Source organism: Dysidea avara, chromosome 14 (genome assembly GCF_963678975.1).
Source record: "Dysidea avara chromosome 14, odDysAvar1.4, whole genome shotgun sequence".
NCBI lineage: Eukaryota > Metazoa > Porifera > Demospongiae > Dictyoceratida > Dysideidae > Dysidea > Dysidea avara.
Genome location: NC_089285.1, coordinates 6,463,144 through 6,480,620, shown reverse-complemented (window position 1 = coordinate 6,480,620; position 17,477 = coordinate 6,463,144). Strand labels below are relative to the sequence as shown.

General features: G+C 37.8%; 1 long non-coding RNA gene across 9 annotated transcripts; it reads left to right on the top strand.

Moving 5' to 3' along the window:
- The first annotated feature begins 1,179 nt into the window (after positions 1-1,179).
- LOC136244474 (uncharacterized) lies at positions 1,180-16,457 on the top strand. 9 transcript variants are annotated; one of them, XR_010695315.1, is made up of 7 exons: positions 1,180-1,415; positions 2,356-3,459; positions 7,408-7,504; positions 11,151-11,208; positions 11,260-11,501; positions 15,487-15,558; positions 15,812-16,457. It is a non-coding gene; the product is annotated as an uncharacterized lncRNA (long non-coding RNA). The 9 variants fall into 9 exon arrangements; XR_010695311.1 differs by having other exon boundaries at positions 15,604-16,457; XR_010695312.1 differs by lacking the exon at positions 15,487-15,558.
- The last annotated feature ends 1,020 nt before the right edge of the window (positions 16,458-17,477 follow it).

Below are 17,477 nucleotides of genomic sequence, written 5' to 3'. Positions count from 1 at the left end.
CATGCAAAATTTGTGTGAATGCCCAATTGAAAATTTCATCGATTTGCATATTCTGATAAAGCAACTTATTAGGCCTTCTTGCTGTGAAAAAAATTTCACATCCATAACTTCTTTATTCTAGATATACTCAATTATATCAGGCCATGTAGTAGTTTCACGATGCGTGGGACAGCAATTAACTACAAATGGGTTGATTTGTTCATTCCCAAAACCAAACATTTTCTTGTCTTTAGCCTAGGGACAATAATACAAGTGATTTAATTGAGGAAAAGCACAAAGAACACATGATTAAACTCTCAAGGATCTCTTTTCATCCATTTTAGATTGTGAGAAAGGAGATCTTTGTCAACAAAGTGATTTGATTTGTCATCAATTTGTCACCTGATCACTATACACTTCTATTATATAAACTGATAGTGAAAAGTTAGTTTGTTATGTATTAGATAGTAAATTAGCCATATCTTTGGAATGCTTCAATGTATCAACACAAAATTTTCACACAAGGTAGATAACCACTCAGTGCTTCATTGTAGCTATAAAAAAGAAAATTGGACTATGTGCCCAAATGTATGGTGTTCCAAAATAGGGTCACATACTTATGTGATGATTGAGAAGCTAAAAAACAAAAATAAAAATGCACAGCTGTTTAGCATAGTATATCATAAAGGTATCAAGGCTCTTGTGTGTAAACTGTAGGACTAGTTCTAGTATAAAGGGAAAACTGTAGCTCAGCAATTCAAGTTTAGCAGTTGGGGTTTGGACTAAACTGTGTACTAGTGTTATCCAGTAAAAAAGTACAGAACATTTGCTAAAACCATTTGCAAATTATAGAACAAATTAAATTCCATGGGAAGCCATATAAGTGAACTGTACTGAGCACCCTTAAATGGTAATTGCCTTTCGACCCTTCAAAATGCAAATTTTTACATATTACAAATAAAAAGAGTCCAATAACTCATACTTACTTTATCACAAAAATCCCCCTATCAAGGAAGCTACAACCACCAAATACCTTGGAGCATTAATTGACAGTAAGCTTACATGGTCCGTGTATTTTCTCGCCAACCGTAACCCTTATAATCAAAACTTAAAGGTAATAGGCGCTTCGCGCGCGCAGCGCGCGAAGCGCCTATTACCTATAAGTTTTGATTTTTAGGATTAAGGCAATTGGAATTCACGAATTCCAAGTGCAGTATTTTTATTATCTAGAATTTAAATGTTGAACTATGTTGGTATAAAATGTTTGAAAATTAGCAATTATGATTACAACGCCAACTATCACTGCAGTGAGTTGATTTGTTTGGCAGGTTATATTTTTGCGTGGAGAATACGGAGATGGTGGCCCGCCAATAACAAACAAACAAGCCGCTGTGATCGTGTTACTTGAGGTTTCTGTTAGCCTTTCTCAAGCCTAGGTAAGTTAATAGTCACAGTAGTAACCTAAGTTAGTTTAATATAAGATGTGTAGCCATTCATATTCCAAATAACGCCTCCTGGTTCTGTGTAGGAAATCAGTGGACATTTTTACTACATCCTCGGTACTTACAACTTCTGTTGTACTACCTAAGCAGTACACAGGTGGGAACTAGGCAGGCATGACCTACACGGCAACCAAGAGGCTTATTTGCCTACTCTGTGTGTGTGTGCTTGCATATGTGCTTACAATGAATACAGTTTGGTCAATGTAAGTATTGTGCAGCTGCTAAGGCCACTCCAAATAAATTGTTTTCCTGTCCTCCTCTCAGGCATATTTGCATGCGTTGTCAGCTTTTCAAACCATAATACTTACCTGGGCACAACCAGAGTTGGGGGGTAATGTGTTACAAATGTAATGCGTTATGTAATATTATTACTTTTGCAGCAACAAGTAATATAACGCATTACATTACAACAAGTAATATAACGCATTACATTACAAAAAGTAACTAGTAATATATGACAGATATTACACCTGGAAATTGTAACGGGTTGCTTCTTTTTAATGCACATTATATCCAGCACTACACAGTGGCGGATACAAGGGGTTTCAGCTGAAACCCTCTCTGAAAATTTGTGCGTGCCCCTAATTTATTTACAATTCCTGTGAATTATAAAATCACCAACAGTTATACATGGTATATCACATTGGGACCTTTGTACTGGCCAAAGTTCATACTTTTGCCTTTGAAATCACTAAAAATGGCATTACGGCGTTGAAGCATGTTAAGCACCAGTGTTGGGCAAGTTACTTTTTAAATGTAACTAGTTACATATTACATATTACTTGCAATTGAACTATTTAGTTACAGTTACATATTACCCATAAAATAAAGTAACTGTAATAATATTACATATTATATTACTTTGTGTCCACAGCCTTAAGCTGTCACGTGTGAAACTACCACCTTATCACATGACATGATTGTGTTGTTGGACAATGTGCAAATCTTGGTTATAAGTAAGAAGCTGGTGAATAAGCTTCATTCAGTAGGCATCGTTACTTCGTTGTGGCTAGGCGTTACTCAGAGGATAACTAACAAGATTAGTAACTTCGTTACTTGTAGTAGTAATAATAATAAGTAATATTAGACTTGTTACAGTAACTATATTACTTAGGTAACACGTTACATTTGTAAGTAAAGTAACTTAAGTTATATTACCCATTTTTATAGCGTATTTCATTATATTACTTAGGTACCACAAAAGTAATAATATTACGTAACACGTTACTCCCAACATTGTTAAGCGCCTCTAAAATAATTATCGTTTTAGTGCTGTTTTGCTTCAAAGCTTTCTGCGAAGGCCTGGATCAACTGTGAAACAATGTTTTGGAGTGATTATTTTATGATTCACTATAGATCTATGTAGCTATTGGCCACTGAGCTATAAGACTGAGTTAACAACCCCAGCTGGACTATAGCTAAGTGCATAGCCATAGATTGTGGCTAAGTGGGATCACAGTTATTGAAAACTTCCTGAACCTGAAACCCCCTCAGATCCGCCACAAGAACAAAGAGCGATAGAGTATGGAGAGACCAAGATGTTACAACAAGATATGTTTTTGAGGTTGAACTACACCAAGAAATGCGTGTCTCACTCTTTTCACCTGTAGTTGTAGGCTGGGAGCCTGTATTTAGAAGGTCGGGCTTAGTTTATAGTTTATAATGAATCTATTAGTATTATTAGTTACTTTTTTCTGGGAGTAATGTGTAGCTGTAATGCATTACATTGCACAGTGATATGTAACGAGTTACACTTTTAGAGTAATGACCCCAGCTCTGGGCAAACTACCTAATAACATTTTCAGCTTGTGTCTTCATTTTAGGGATAACTTAAATGTGAATTTGTGCTGATGAGCTGACAACCTTGCAATTTGGATTTTATTGAACGTGGGAAAGAATACAGAGCAATGGAGTGTTTCCAGGTAATTGACAGGTAGCAGAGTTTGTTTGGAGTGGTCTACCATCGTCCCCAGTCAAGGTGACAGATTGTGCTATACTGTATACTGGCTTAATAGTGTTTAGGTATTGTTACTATTACACCAGTGAACTAGTAGTACTGCAGAATTTAGAACACACCTCACCGGTGTGTGGGTGTGTACATGGGTGCATGCGTGTTTACAAGTGGAATAGTGATGTGCATAGCTAGCATGAATGCTGTGTGATTGGTCTATTTTGAGTAAGTGACTGCTATATTAGAGCATCTCAATCATTGGTATTCACATTCTGTGAGTAAAGATGAATTGGTTACCCTTTAAACCTTGAATAAATGCATATGTGTAGATACGTAGTTATGTTATGTCAGAAATGCCACACCCATAAAGTCCAATCTTAACAACGTGGTATACAGCTGGTAGTCTTTCAGATGTCCTAGACAAGTGGTTCTTTAAAACACTCTTCACATAATATTCACAAATGTACTATCATGCTACTAGATGCCCATTTAAGTTATGATGGTTGGTCTTTTGAATGAGTAACTAGTTTTGATGATGACATGATGATGAATTTGGTCTGGTGAAAATTTATTCCCAGATTTGCCTAATATCTGCTAATATTCCCCTCAATAAGTGAAACCATTAATTTTTATCTCAATAATCCGTATTATCTCGTTAATGATGTGACATCATAGACTGTTTTGTAACCCCTGTCCCAGGAAGATTTGCCTGTTCAAGGCTCAAGCACATGAGTGATGCACAGGCATTCCAGTGCTGCTTTGCTGGGCAGGCAGTAGCTATGTTTTGCACAGCTTTGTGTGTGTGTGTGTGTGTGTGTGTGTGTGTGTGTGTGCATGCGTGTTTGTGTGTGTGTGTGTGCGTGCGTGCGTGCGTGTTTGTGTGTGTGTGTACGTGCGTGTTTGTGTGCGTGCGTGCGTGTTTGTGTGTGTGTGTGTGTGTGTGAGAGAGAGAGAGAGAGAGAGAGAGAGAGAGAGAGATAGTGGCAGATCCAAGGGGGTACGTGCCTCATTTTTAAAAAAGCATACAAGATTGAGACACTCTAATAGAGCAGTCAGTCAATACTCCAATAGTACAGTCAACACACATGCCAGGTTTGCACAGCTGATGTTTGTAGAAATTTCACATACATGCACAAACAAACACTAGGTGGTAAGAGTAGTAATTCTCTTTAAATGTGTACTTGTACTTAAGTACTATCAAAAGTACTTGCATTGTATTTAAGTACATAGCCTTGAAAGTCATATGTATTTGTACTTATAAATCTCAAAAGTACTTGTACTTTACTTAAATACTTTTCAATGTACTTTGTCCCAGCAGACTAGTGTGCCTATGCATGGGATAGTACTGCAGCAGTACTATATCCCATACGTATACACACTTAGTCTGCTAGGGTCTGTGTATTTTCCCGCCAACCATAATCTTTTTAGGATTAAGGCAATTGGAATTCGCGAATTCCAATTGCAGTATTTTTGTTGTCTAAAATTTAGAAGTTAAACTGTGTTGTTACACAATGTTGAAAAATGTTCACAAGGTGAACTATTACTGCAGTGAGTTCATTTGTTTGGCAGTTTTTATTTTTGACTAGATTTACGGAGCTGGTTCACATTTCTAAACAATGCCCGCCGATTGTGTTACTCGAGGTATCTGTTGGCCTTTCTCAAGCCTAAGTAAGTTAATAGTCACAGTAGTAACCTAAGCTAGTTTAATATAAGATGTGTGGCCATTCATATTCTAAATAATGCCTCCTGGGTCTGTGTAGGATGTTACCAGTGGCTATTTTTACTACACCACTTATCAGAGCTTATGATAACATCCGGACACCGGACAAAATCCGGTCAAATTGCATAGATGTCTGACCATAATGCAATTTGTCTGGACACAGTGTCCCATCAAAGCATAAAAAAGGAGCCTAAGGGCTGAGCTGGCATGCTATCAACAATAACATTCACTTGGTTGCCAGGAGATAGTATACATTCTTACAACCCAAGGGAGTGACCATAAATGTACCATTGCCAACCCACTGGTGTACTTTAACCACATAACAGCTGCAGTAAGGCATGTGATGTCTTACCACTATAATGTTTATTTGCTATGCTACAGTAGACATGTTGGGCATTCATCTCATGTCCAGTCAATTTTGGCAATTGTCCAGCCGATTTTGGTTTGTCAGGACGTTGTGGCAGGACAACAGAGAATTCTTATCATAAGCTCTGCTTATGGATTCTCAGTACTTAGAATTTCTGTTGCACTACCTAAACAATGCACAGGTGGGAGCTGGGCAGGCATTACCTACATGGTAACCAAAATGCTTATTTGCCTACTTTGTGTGTGCATTTGCGTGCCTGCATACGGGTCTGTGTACTTTCAGGCCATTCCAATGTATAATAATCAAAACGGAGCGCTTGGCGCGTGCAGCATGCCAAGCGCTTATTCTTTTCCATATTGGTTTTTGTACATTGGAATTGGTGAATTCCAATTGTCAAAATTCCAGCCGTTTGATTGATTTTGCTAGAGGAGTGAATCGACCCTAACTGGATAGAATGAACAAAGGATGCACAATGAAACGTTTAACTGCTGACCTTGTTTGTTGCCACGTCGAGCAAGTTCTTCCCGTCAGCAGTAAATATTAAAATTTTTCGCGGATTACTATTGCACATGACAGTGTGTAGGCCCTGGCCACCTGGCTCGATTCGCTATGAGCTGAAGTGATCAGCACACACAGGTAAATGGATTGAAAGTAAGTAGCAAAAAGTAAACAAGTTGAGATTATTATTTTTAAAACAATACTAGACTACTTTCTCTAAATAAAATGCACCACTTGTGTAGTGTATGGTGTAGATCTTGTGTGGCTGGATCACTAGACTACCTGTAATGAGATATCCAGTGATATTAGCTTACCAGCTTTTTCTTACAACGTGGGCTAGATTTGTAGTAAGAGGAGCATTTAAATTGATGTAAACTCTCCCATCACTGAGTGTGGCACTCTACAAGGGATCTTTACTTGTCACAGAGGTGTTACTCCAATATGTGCTGTAATCTTTTGTCCTCAGTCAAAAAAAGGAGACAAACAAGGGATTTCCAGTTTGGCAAAGGCCAAGCGTCATTTCTAAATTGTTACATGATGCAATGTACAGCTGTATTATACAATACCTTATTCCCCCAATCATAAATTTATGAGTTTTGATAGGCTCTGTTCACCATGCTACACATATTCTCATGTTTCAGTGATGTCCAGTTGATGCTGTTGTGGTTGCTCAAGCAAAAATGTCTATGTTTAATTTTGGACATTGGAAAAGCAGCCCACCCATGTAAATGCAGGGCCCGAAGTTGTGTTTTGGAAATGATCTGACAAGTCCTACTATTTGGTTGGACATACTCAATAGTACTGTACAAAAATTTCCTAAAAGTGTTCAGGCGTTAGCCAGACATTGTCAGAAAATGGCAGATGTCTGATCATAATTTCAGGCTCTGTAACTGAGAACCAAATGTTCATGTCTCACAAGCCTTTTAGTACCTGCACCCTCACCCATTAGACACTAGGAGTATTTGCCAGCATTGGCTAGTATGTTGTATCTCAGAGGATTAAATATAATTTATGCTTTCAAGGTATCAACTAGTGTCTAGGAATGATCTTGTGTGTAGCAACTCTAGGCTTTGCTTTTTATGTGTGGGCTTCCTAGTGTTCGTATCAAGAACAATTTTGTCAATCAAACAAAGTGAGATAATTTAGCACTTATCTTTAGCAATACAAGTAAAGCCATGTAATGTGTTGGATAGTGGTAAATACTATGTAATGCATACAATGAAACACTCATTGTGGTACCTTACATGTGTAGTAGGGTCACCGTTCTAAATCAGCATCCCTAAATGTGTCATTTGTGTACGAAGTGACCTGCCTAATAGGAATTTCTTGTCACACCCCCTAGACCCCTACTAAAGCAGTGCTAACATGTTGACACGTATTTCTTATACAGGCTCAGACGTTAGCTGAAGATAACATGCAGAGTTGGATCACATGGGATTGTGAGGACCTGTAGTGGGCTCTACAGATCACAGAGGAACATCACTTTGGTAAGGAATCACTTATTTGGGTACACATGTCTGAAATGGTAACTGTAAATGTACATAAATGTGGTATCTTTTAAACCTTAGCATCCCATGATCTGATTGTAGCTTCTTTGGGTTGCAGTACATTTAGCCTCCTCGTAGGCCCCTTGTGTAATAGCAATTCCAATTATATCATTTGTAAAATGATTCTTTCTGACACTGTAGTATGTTTTCATTCTTCTACATACCATACCCACACACGCACGCACAATTGAACCACTTGCCCACCAGCTATATTTATAAGGATATTGCTGATCCCAACTGCCCATGTTCCAAGCAATGAGTTGATATTCAGGTGAGATTTTGGGTGCCACACCTTCACTCAGCAGTCATATTTAGTACAGCCTCTTGTAGGGTGCCAGTCCTGACCTCCAATAGAATTTGCAGACGCTGAATCATAGCACCTGAGTAGTGTGCAGGTGACCCAGTCAGCTAGATAGGAGGCATACATAACTGTGTGCTGTGTTTGTTTGTATAGATGCCTTTACTTTTAGCAAGAGTATATAATGGGGAGGGGGAGTGTCAATGACAATGAAGCAGTATTGGTTAACTAAGCCCAAACAAGCCTTCAGATCAACTTAAAATGCTTTCAACAAGCTGCTATGAGTTCTTTTTAAAAATTTATAAAACATAATTTTCTACTGCCTGACTGACTGACTGATCCCTTCAGACAAGCTTAACTCAATAACGGCTAAGGCTGTGGGCTTGATTTTTTCACTGTTCGACATCACTTCGGCCCAAGAGATGCCTTTTGGCATACCATAGTTCATACAATGTATTCTTCATGAACTTACCAGTATCCTCCTTGTGTCCCATTCATCTTTGCTGACAGTGAAAAGTGTCGATTTGGCGGTAGCACGTGATGGCTTCCCTTTGTAACGAAAATCGTCCGTATTTTTCATAGTGGCTACTTTGATTGCAGGTGTGCTTTTCAAACAGTTCTTGATTCATAATGTTATGTAACTGGTTGAACATAGCTGACAACGAAGTGTAATGGATACTTCACTTTTCAGACAATAAATTGATATAGCTGGGGCACGCGGCACCATTGCTTTCTGTTGATGCGGTACACCAGTCATAATAGTTTTTATTTTAGAAAAAAAGTTACCAAACAAGAACACAAAAATTGTGGAATTTTCAACTAGAGTAGGGACCATAACACATCGATAAAAGTACTGACACCAGCTGGAGCATATAGCAAACAATATTAAATCACAGTAAAACAATTAGAAGTGTTATATACAGAAATGCACAGTAATGATAGAACACTTTTTATTGTTCAACTCACTACTCAACTTGTTTCAGTACTTTTTATCGATGTGTTTGGTCCCTACTCTAGTTGAAAATTCTGTGTACTTGTATCATATCGAACTGTATATTAGGGACATCGAAGGTGTGGGGGCGATCCATGATATAATATAACCCAAAAATCTGCCACGATTTTGCCTCACAATGACACGACAGTACTGGTTGGGTAAAACCAAGCCCAAAAGTGTCTTAAGATCGACCCGAAATGCTTGCATAAAGTTGCTACAGAATTTTGAAAAAAAATTATTCAACAGAATTTTCTACTGCCTGCCTTCCTGCCCGCCCGCCCGCCTGCCTGCCTGACGCCTTCAGTCAAGCGTAGCGGAAAAGTGGCTACAGCTACAGCCCTAATTTTTTCGCAGAAACGTTTCTAGTTCGCTTAAGAAAATACCTTTGGTATATTGATAAGCATACAATGCTTGCGCTATTGTCTTATCTTTTATCCTTCTTTACCATGGCCATCAGTCAAGGTTCTACCGCTGAGTGTTAATAGACTACAGTACAGCTTCCATACCAGTGTTTATTGCATCAAACTGTTAGGCGCAATCTGTGAATTTGCGCAATTTATAAATTGCACTGCGCATTTTGCGAATTCATAAAATGCGCAACAATTTATAAATTGTGCAGGTGTCGTACTGACATATGGCAAAGGTCAATGCGAGATGCGACACATTACAGTTGTATCGTTTGCCAACCTACTGTCATTCGAAGTGTTGGATCACGAGATTTCCTCGTGGCAGTGTATGAAAGGTGTGAGTTTCGAATCACTATCAGTGAGTTTAGAGATATATACGTCGGAAAGAGGGTCACGCACAGAGAGCTTCTGTAGAGGAAAATATCTTGATCCCAATCACAACAAAACAGTAACTTAACGGATTAGAAGGTGCAGAAGATAACAGACGTTTTGAATGGAGTGGAAAGAAGTGCATGATTCTAATTAGCCCTTTCATTGCTGAAACAAAGAAGCTGGTTTGTTTTGTTAAACTACCCAGAGCTCATGCAGTGAAGTTCAGGAAGATGTTCTATATTTGCCTGCCAAGCAAAGGGTAAGAAACTAAACCTGCTTTGTTTGTGCCTGCCCTTCACAAAATTCTGTAATAGTTACAGAATGAGAATGAAAAACTGTCTTAGGCCACCATCGTTTAGTTGCAACAGTTGAGAATTTTTATGACGTAGTAGAGTGTGTGCATTCAACTGAAAATGGACATGTGCACTACAAGAAAATACTTACAGAGGTATGGAAGTATAGTAAATTATGTATGCTAAATTTATAGCCACTAGTCATAAGACCTGGACATTGTGGAGATGGGTGGTTAATTATATAGCAATATTATAATACTGAACAAGTAGTCCAGTTCCGCCCAAGTTTGTAATAATGCCAAGAAGTAGTGAAGGACAAGTCAGGCTGGACTTTAGCTGATATTTTTGCAAGAGACCAAACCTTGCAACCAGCAGTCAATTTATGGAGCCCACCTATCAACTTTCTGATGGAAAAAGATTGATAGAACAGTCATTTGTTCTAATAGAGCAGTCAGTAAATGAAATCTGTAGGGCATGTCTCCAGACCCCCTATATAGCTATGTGTGTATTTTCACATGGTACTTAGCTTTACAACTACCTGGAACAGACCCCCTGATTTCTTCACTGTTCAACGTCACTTGGTATCTTAATTTGGCGTACTGCAGTACTTATAATGCGAACATCATGGACCTACTTGAGTCTTCTTTTATGCTGACAGTGGAAGATGTTGATTTGTGGTAGCTAGCTTCACATAATGGCTTCCCTACACATGTAACAGAAGTTATCTGTATTTTATGTTACTGTAGTGACTGGAATGGTTCCAGAGGAGCTTCCCATGCAATGCTGTGTAACTGGCTGAACATGACTGAAAGCAAAGTGTAGTGGCCTAATTATTGTTGGGGGCACGTTCAGATGAATACATGAAATCTGGCACCTGTTTTCAGTTAACTATTTGACTTTACTCTGTTTGTGCAGACTACCCACTAACTCAACTATCCTTTGTTTAAAATGAAATGTATTGAAATAAGTTAGACTATGCCACTAAAATTATTATAATTATGCACCTATTAATTGCTTCAGCAAACAGTTCAAAATACATCATCACATTCTGTGTACTCATTTGGTAAACATATACATGTTTGTATCTATATTGTTCTAACCTTCTTTGTGAATAGTTGGATTTCTTGGTGAATCAGTGAATTTCTTTTCATAGGCTGTTGTATATACCGATGAGTTATGATGTGTCACATGCATTATTAACAGATAATGTTTGTTTATTTAGAATCACTTGATGACTATTATCATTCTTGTGTAGCTTGGATGATGATATGACTGACATGGTGAGGTCTAGTTATGCAAACAAATTTTGTGTTTATGTGTGGATTCCATAGGTCAGGTGCAATAGTTGCTCATCATGGGTATGTACGGTACCATGAACGACGTCTAGGAAGATATGTGGTTACAGCCGGGCAAGATGAAAGTGGATATAACTATTCTAGGTCTTGCTGTTCATCAAAATTGATCAAATGGAGCTGTGCCTTTGTAACTCATGTATTGGAGTGTACTTAGCTACATGTGTAACACAGCATAACTGATTCCAAACACTATATGTTTGTACTAACAGCTGTATGAGGTGACATTATGTAACTGCGTGTTGTGTTACATCTGCATGCATGGGATAATTTGAGAGTGAAACTATAAATACGTGTACCATTAAACTGGACATTAAAGACATAATGTTGGGACACGAGTTACAATGCACCAAACCTTCTGTGCTGATATACATTTCATTACTGGTGGAGCATGCATGTGCAGTGTTTGTTTGTGCTGGACAACTGCTAGAAAACTTCCCCCCCCCCCCCCCCTAAAATCTCAGACTCACCCCCTAAAATTGTGAGTGACTACTACACTATACTTAGGTCAAGCTTGTTCTTAATAAAATGGCACACCAAAAATGCTCTCAGATTCAATCTCAGAGTGGTTAATATGTAAAATTTTCCCAGGTTAAAAATTGCAAATGCAACCTTAAAATGCTCTCAGATTCAGTATCAGATCAATTAACCTGTTATGTTGACTAACAAAATTTCATGCATATAGTGATGGCTATTCAATATCTGAGAGCCCAAGTCTACCCAGATTTTTCCTAACTCTCAAAATTGTCTTTAAATTATGTGTGATTTGTAAAATTTTCTAATTACAAAAATGGCATGCACAGCTGTCACAAATACCCCTTGGATTTAATCTCAGAAAGCCTGATCATACAATCTGCATGGCTTCACCCAATCAAAAAAAAAATCAACACTCATGACACAGCCTTAAATTACTAACCAGTTTGGCAACTATTCAAGCGTTTTACATAATTGTGAACTTGGACAACTATACACAGACTTTCACCTGGTCACCCCCAAATTCCTGATTCCCCTCCAAAAGAGAAATCCTAGAAAAACACTGACTGTACATGTGCCCATCAATATCAGCTGATTGAAACGAGATGAACCTGCTAGCTACCACAAATGCTGAGTACGCAGAGGGCAAAACTGAGAGAGAAATAGGGACCCGCCGATTATGCTCATAATTTTACCTATTATGCTATGCTTCACTACTCAAAAATTCACCTATTATGCTTAAATTAATGCTCAATATTTACCTATTATGCTCGATTATGCTCAATGTTCATGCTTTAGTTCATATGCTTTGCTACTAGTTTAACACTGTATAGAAAGAAAAAAATGAGTGGCTGGAGCACAAATAATAAATTCTTGCTGCATGCTTGCATGTAAGAGAAAAGATCAATATACTCTAATAGAACAGTCAGTTTGATGATTGTTCTATTAGAGTTACTGACTGCTCTATTAGAGTATATCGATCTTATTTTGCAATTGTCATTTTTCCAGCAAGAATTTACACTATCGTACAAATATTTAACCTATTATGCTGGCATTATGCTCAATGCTTTTAGGTACCTATTATGCTCAAAATTATGCCAGCATAATCGGCGGGTCCCTAGCGCAATTTATAAACTGCACAAATTCACAGATTGCGCCTAACAAAACTGACTATTCGAATAAATGTGGTCCGGCGCCGGTTGCACCAAAAACACGCGTACGTGACTCGCTGTTGATATCGATCAGAGATAGCGATTCCGGGAGAATTTTAAAATTAATGGAAATAATTTTTATTTAGCATAGCCTTGAGTAGTACTCCCTGAGGATCTCATAAACACTTAGATTTTAAAAATCCATTATAGGATGGTAGAGTTATAAGCAATTTTGTCCTTTAAAATAGGCAAAATTTTCTCCATATCTTTCCATTGCAAAAAGGCCCAAAAATGGCACAATTGAACAAATGCTTATAACCGAGCTTTGCAATAACATTTTGAAATTCTGTTTTCTGTTATAAATACCTTATTACATGGACCACAGTGTAACCTTACTTGTAAGACCCTCTGAATAAAGGTCACCTCCATAGAAAGCCACTAAATAGTTGCAAGCATTTAGCATCTTGCGGATGGCAAGACAACACACACATGGTGAAGTGCAACCACTCTGTTCCAGTCATCTCCACTCAAAAATACAATGTGCATGCAAAGCAAGGAGTTGTACTGTTGATTTATAGCTGGTTATATGATTGTTTTGTCTCTTAATGTACAGCTCTTTGACAGCTACCAAAATGGTGCATCAAAGAGATGAGCCATTTGTGGTGCAAATTTGCTGACTTTTAGCATGGTAATATTGAAAACTACATGGACAAAAATGCTCACCTTGGTGTAACTAACATGTGCTGGGTCGTTTCTTGCAAAAAGAACATAACATTGTGGTGGCTATATTGCAAAATAGTCTTATAATTAGCATAAAACTCCACACAAACATATTTGTAGCGGGAAACTAACTGCACCATCATATTCATTGCCCCCAGAAACCCTAGAAACGATCCAATTGTTAGATCAGTCGCTCGTATGGCAGCGAAATGATTGTGCCAACTCTCCAATGGAAGATTCACGGAGAAAATTTTATGCAAAATTTACGGAATTCCGGAATCGCTATCAGAGAGAGCAACTCACGGCAAACTATATAGCAATGTGTAAGTCTTTGTTAGTAACAACGAGTCGGGTCATCCAGGTCCTGCTTTAAAGATTATTCGGGTCTGACCCCACGTGCTAAATTAAATGTGGACGTGTTACTACGTGTCATAGCGTAGTTCTGCTTCTTTTGTGAGCCACGCCCACTTACGTAAATTACAGTCTGTAGACATATGGTAGCCGCGTCCATTTATCAGTCTGTAGGTATGCACGAATCCACGTCCATTATTGTCTGCAGGCTTATGTAGAGCCACGCCCACTGATTTTTATTATTATTTTTTTAATTATTCAAACACACACACACAAAAAAGTTGTTATTGTATGTGTCATAATCTAGCATATATATAATAGTGCTGTGAGTAACTCAGCAGATATTTAGTGGTCATGCATGAGCTTGCAAAAAGACTTCACAAACAAGCATAAGAAACAATTTGGAATTTTAAATTAGATTACGGACAGTGTATAATGCTGCAATAAAAAGTACTGAAACAAGCTGGATCGGAGTAGTACGTAATGTCCAAATACTGTAAAACAATAAGAAGTGAATACCCCTACTGTGCATTGAGTGTAGCACAGTAGGGATATTCACTTCTTATTGTTTTACAGTATTTGGACATTACGTACTATCCGATCCAGCTTGTTTCAGTACTTTTTATTGCAGCATTATACACTGTCGCTAATCTAATTTCAAATTTCAAATTTTTTCTTATACTTTTATATATAATGGCCTGTACACATACTTATGTACCTATACCAAAGTCACTAGCTTTCTAGAGCTCTCTGTCATATACATGGATCCTTACATGTTTCATGATATAATGTGTAAAAGTTTTATTCATAGGTTTTATAATACAAGTGTTCACTATTATAGGTATTCACTTATGGTTAATATTCATTGTAATTGTAGATTTCATAAATGTAGCCAAAACTAAAGCTGTTTGTTACATAGTGTATGTTTCATAGAAAAGCATTATATGTACATACACACATGCATGCACGCACTTGAACACTAAAAAAAAAAAAAAACACACACACACACACACAAGTAAAGTCCCTTTTACAGTATGCATATTACATCCTGAAGATATTGAGGTCGTAAATATCAGGGTTTTACTAGAGCAAATATCCAACTGTCCTTGACTCCTTAAGTGGTGTTGAGGTTGTTGTGGAACTTTGCGTTCCACACCTCTCTCCGTGAGACCTGGACAATCCTTTTCTGAGGTTTATTGTATTTAGTCTCAAGCTCCTAAGTGGTGTACAGGAATCCCAGCACTAATTCACTGGGCAGCAATGCACTGTAGCTGTGTTTCACATGGCTGTCGTAGGCTCTGCATTTTTGCTTTGTTAGTGTGTGTGTGTGTGCGCGTGTGCGTGTGCGTGTGCGTAAGTGCATGTGTGCGTGCATACATGCATGCATTAGTGCATGTTTGACAATGTAGTCCATAAGTATGTGCATGCATGTGTTTTCTCCATTTTCCATTTTTTATATCATGTTCAATTCATAAGTGTGCTATAGAATCTGGACATGTATATGCTATAGAGAAGACACCAAGGAACAATAATAATCTTATGGCTGATTCGAACCACACTAGATACCTTAGTGCTTCTGAATGTAAGCTACATTCTGTTCTGTGTTTCTTCCTATTGTGTACTGCAGGTCATCAAAACACTTATGAACTGTTTCCTTATGATCTCATATCTTATCTTGACAAATTTAAGGACTTAAAACACTTTGCTTCGAATGTGTACAATGGAATTGTATTTGTATAGTATGTGGTATTTTAGATACATACCTATTCATGACATTGTTAAAACCATTGGCCCTAGAAGGTCTCAAGCTTTAATAAAGTTTCATGCCTACACAGGATGTGGTACAGAGTCAGCATTTGCTACGGGGAAAAGAAGTCAGCTTGGGACACATAGATGGCATAGAAGAAGTGACCGCAACCTTTCTAGCACTTTCCACTTCACCTGATGACATAAATGAAAAGGATATAGTTGTACTAGAGAGATTTTCAATACTACTGTATTACCATACAAATGGTTTGGTAAACATTGATGAAGCTAGAAAGCAATTTTTTAGCAGAAAAGGTCGAGCAATGGATGCTATCCCTCCCACCACAGCACCCTTGAGAGAGCTGTATGCCAAGGAGGGCATTGCTGGGGATGTTCCACCAAACTTACCTTCACCAGAGCAGTGGAGATGGACTGATCCAGATAACTGGAAACTGTTATGGAAAACTTTACCGGAAGCCAGCAGTTCATCCAGGGAGCTATATACTGAGTTGTGGATGTAAGAAAGGGTGCAGAGGATAGTGCAAGTGCAAAAAAGCAGCTCTAAAATGTACTGCCCTGTGTCAGTGTGGTGGAGATTGCAATGATAACTAGATTATCAGCATCTAGAAACACTTTAGTTAGGGTGCTAAGACCTCTTTTTGTGCACTTTTGAATAAAAACATGAAACTTGCCAAATAGTTTGTATGTATCATAAAGATTATTTTTTGATAGGGAGCCACCTCAGATTTGACCTTTGGTGACCTTTACACCCAATTTGATGCTTAAAAATGGTCAGTTTTTCATCTGTCTCACCTATAAATGATTCAAAATTCACAAACTTGGAGTCAAATTAATGCTCTTGCTCTGAAGAGTACACTAACATTTAAAGAAAGTCCATAACTTTTACTATTGCAAAGTTATAGTCATTTATAAGAACATGGGGTTGGAGGGATTTTTTTCCTTACTTTGGCCCCTTTTCTGTTACACCTTTTCAGCTATAAGTCACTAAGTCTAAGTCCTTGAAATTAGGTTAGGTAATCCTAAGGCTGCAGCACATGTTGCTGCAGACCTTCAGTGCTGGTCACTGTAAAGCATTAATACAATACAATAATACAAAAAGTAGCCTCCCGCCCACGCACATCATGCAATATGGTACTTATACATAGTGCAGATTTGTATTTCCAACATAATTATTAGATGCTGAGTTAGATATGTGATATCATTTACAATTGTAAGGTGGAACCTGTCATATAGTGACCACCTGTGTTAAGAGACCACATTTCTATTAAAGTTATGAACTTCAAGACATAGAATGTACATTGTACAGTAAAATGCACTACATACTTGTCTATATAAGATAGAATACTTGGCTAAAATGGTGCTAATGCCTATGGAATATAAAATAACCAATAGCTACACTTAAGCATGCAGTATATGTTAGTTGTCACCCTGTAGCAATTTCCCATTTTATGTGTATCCTTAAGTATTATGTTGGTGTGTTGTGATTGGTACTACAAGGAACTAGCATTAAGCAGTGCTTACTAACCTGGTGCAATAAGATATAGTAAAGGGATTGGTAGTTATTTACAATAGCAGTATAAACACCACTAGCCAATATAATATCTGCACATATTGATTACCCCTATTGACATTACACAGTAAACTGTACAAATATGAATTAAGAAAACTACGAAGTTACTACATTCCAGACAATTTATTTTAAAATGTACAACATAAATAGTCACACTACTTTAA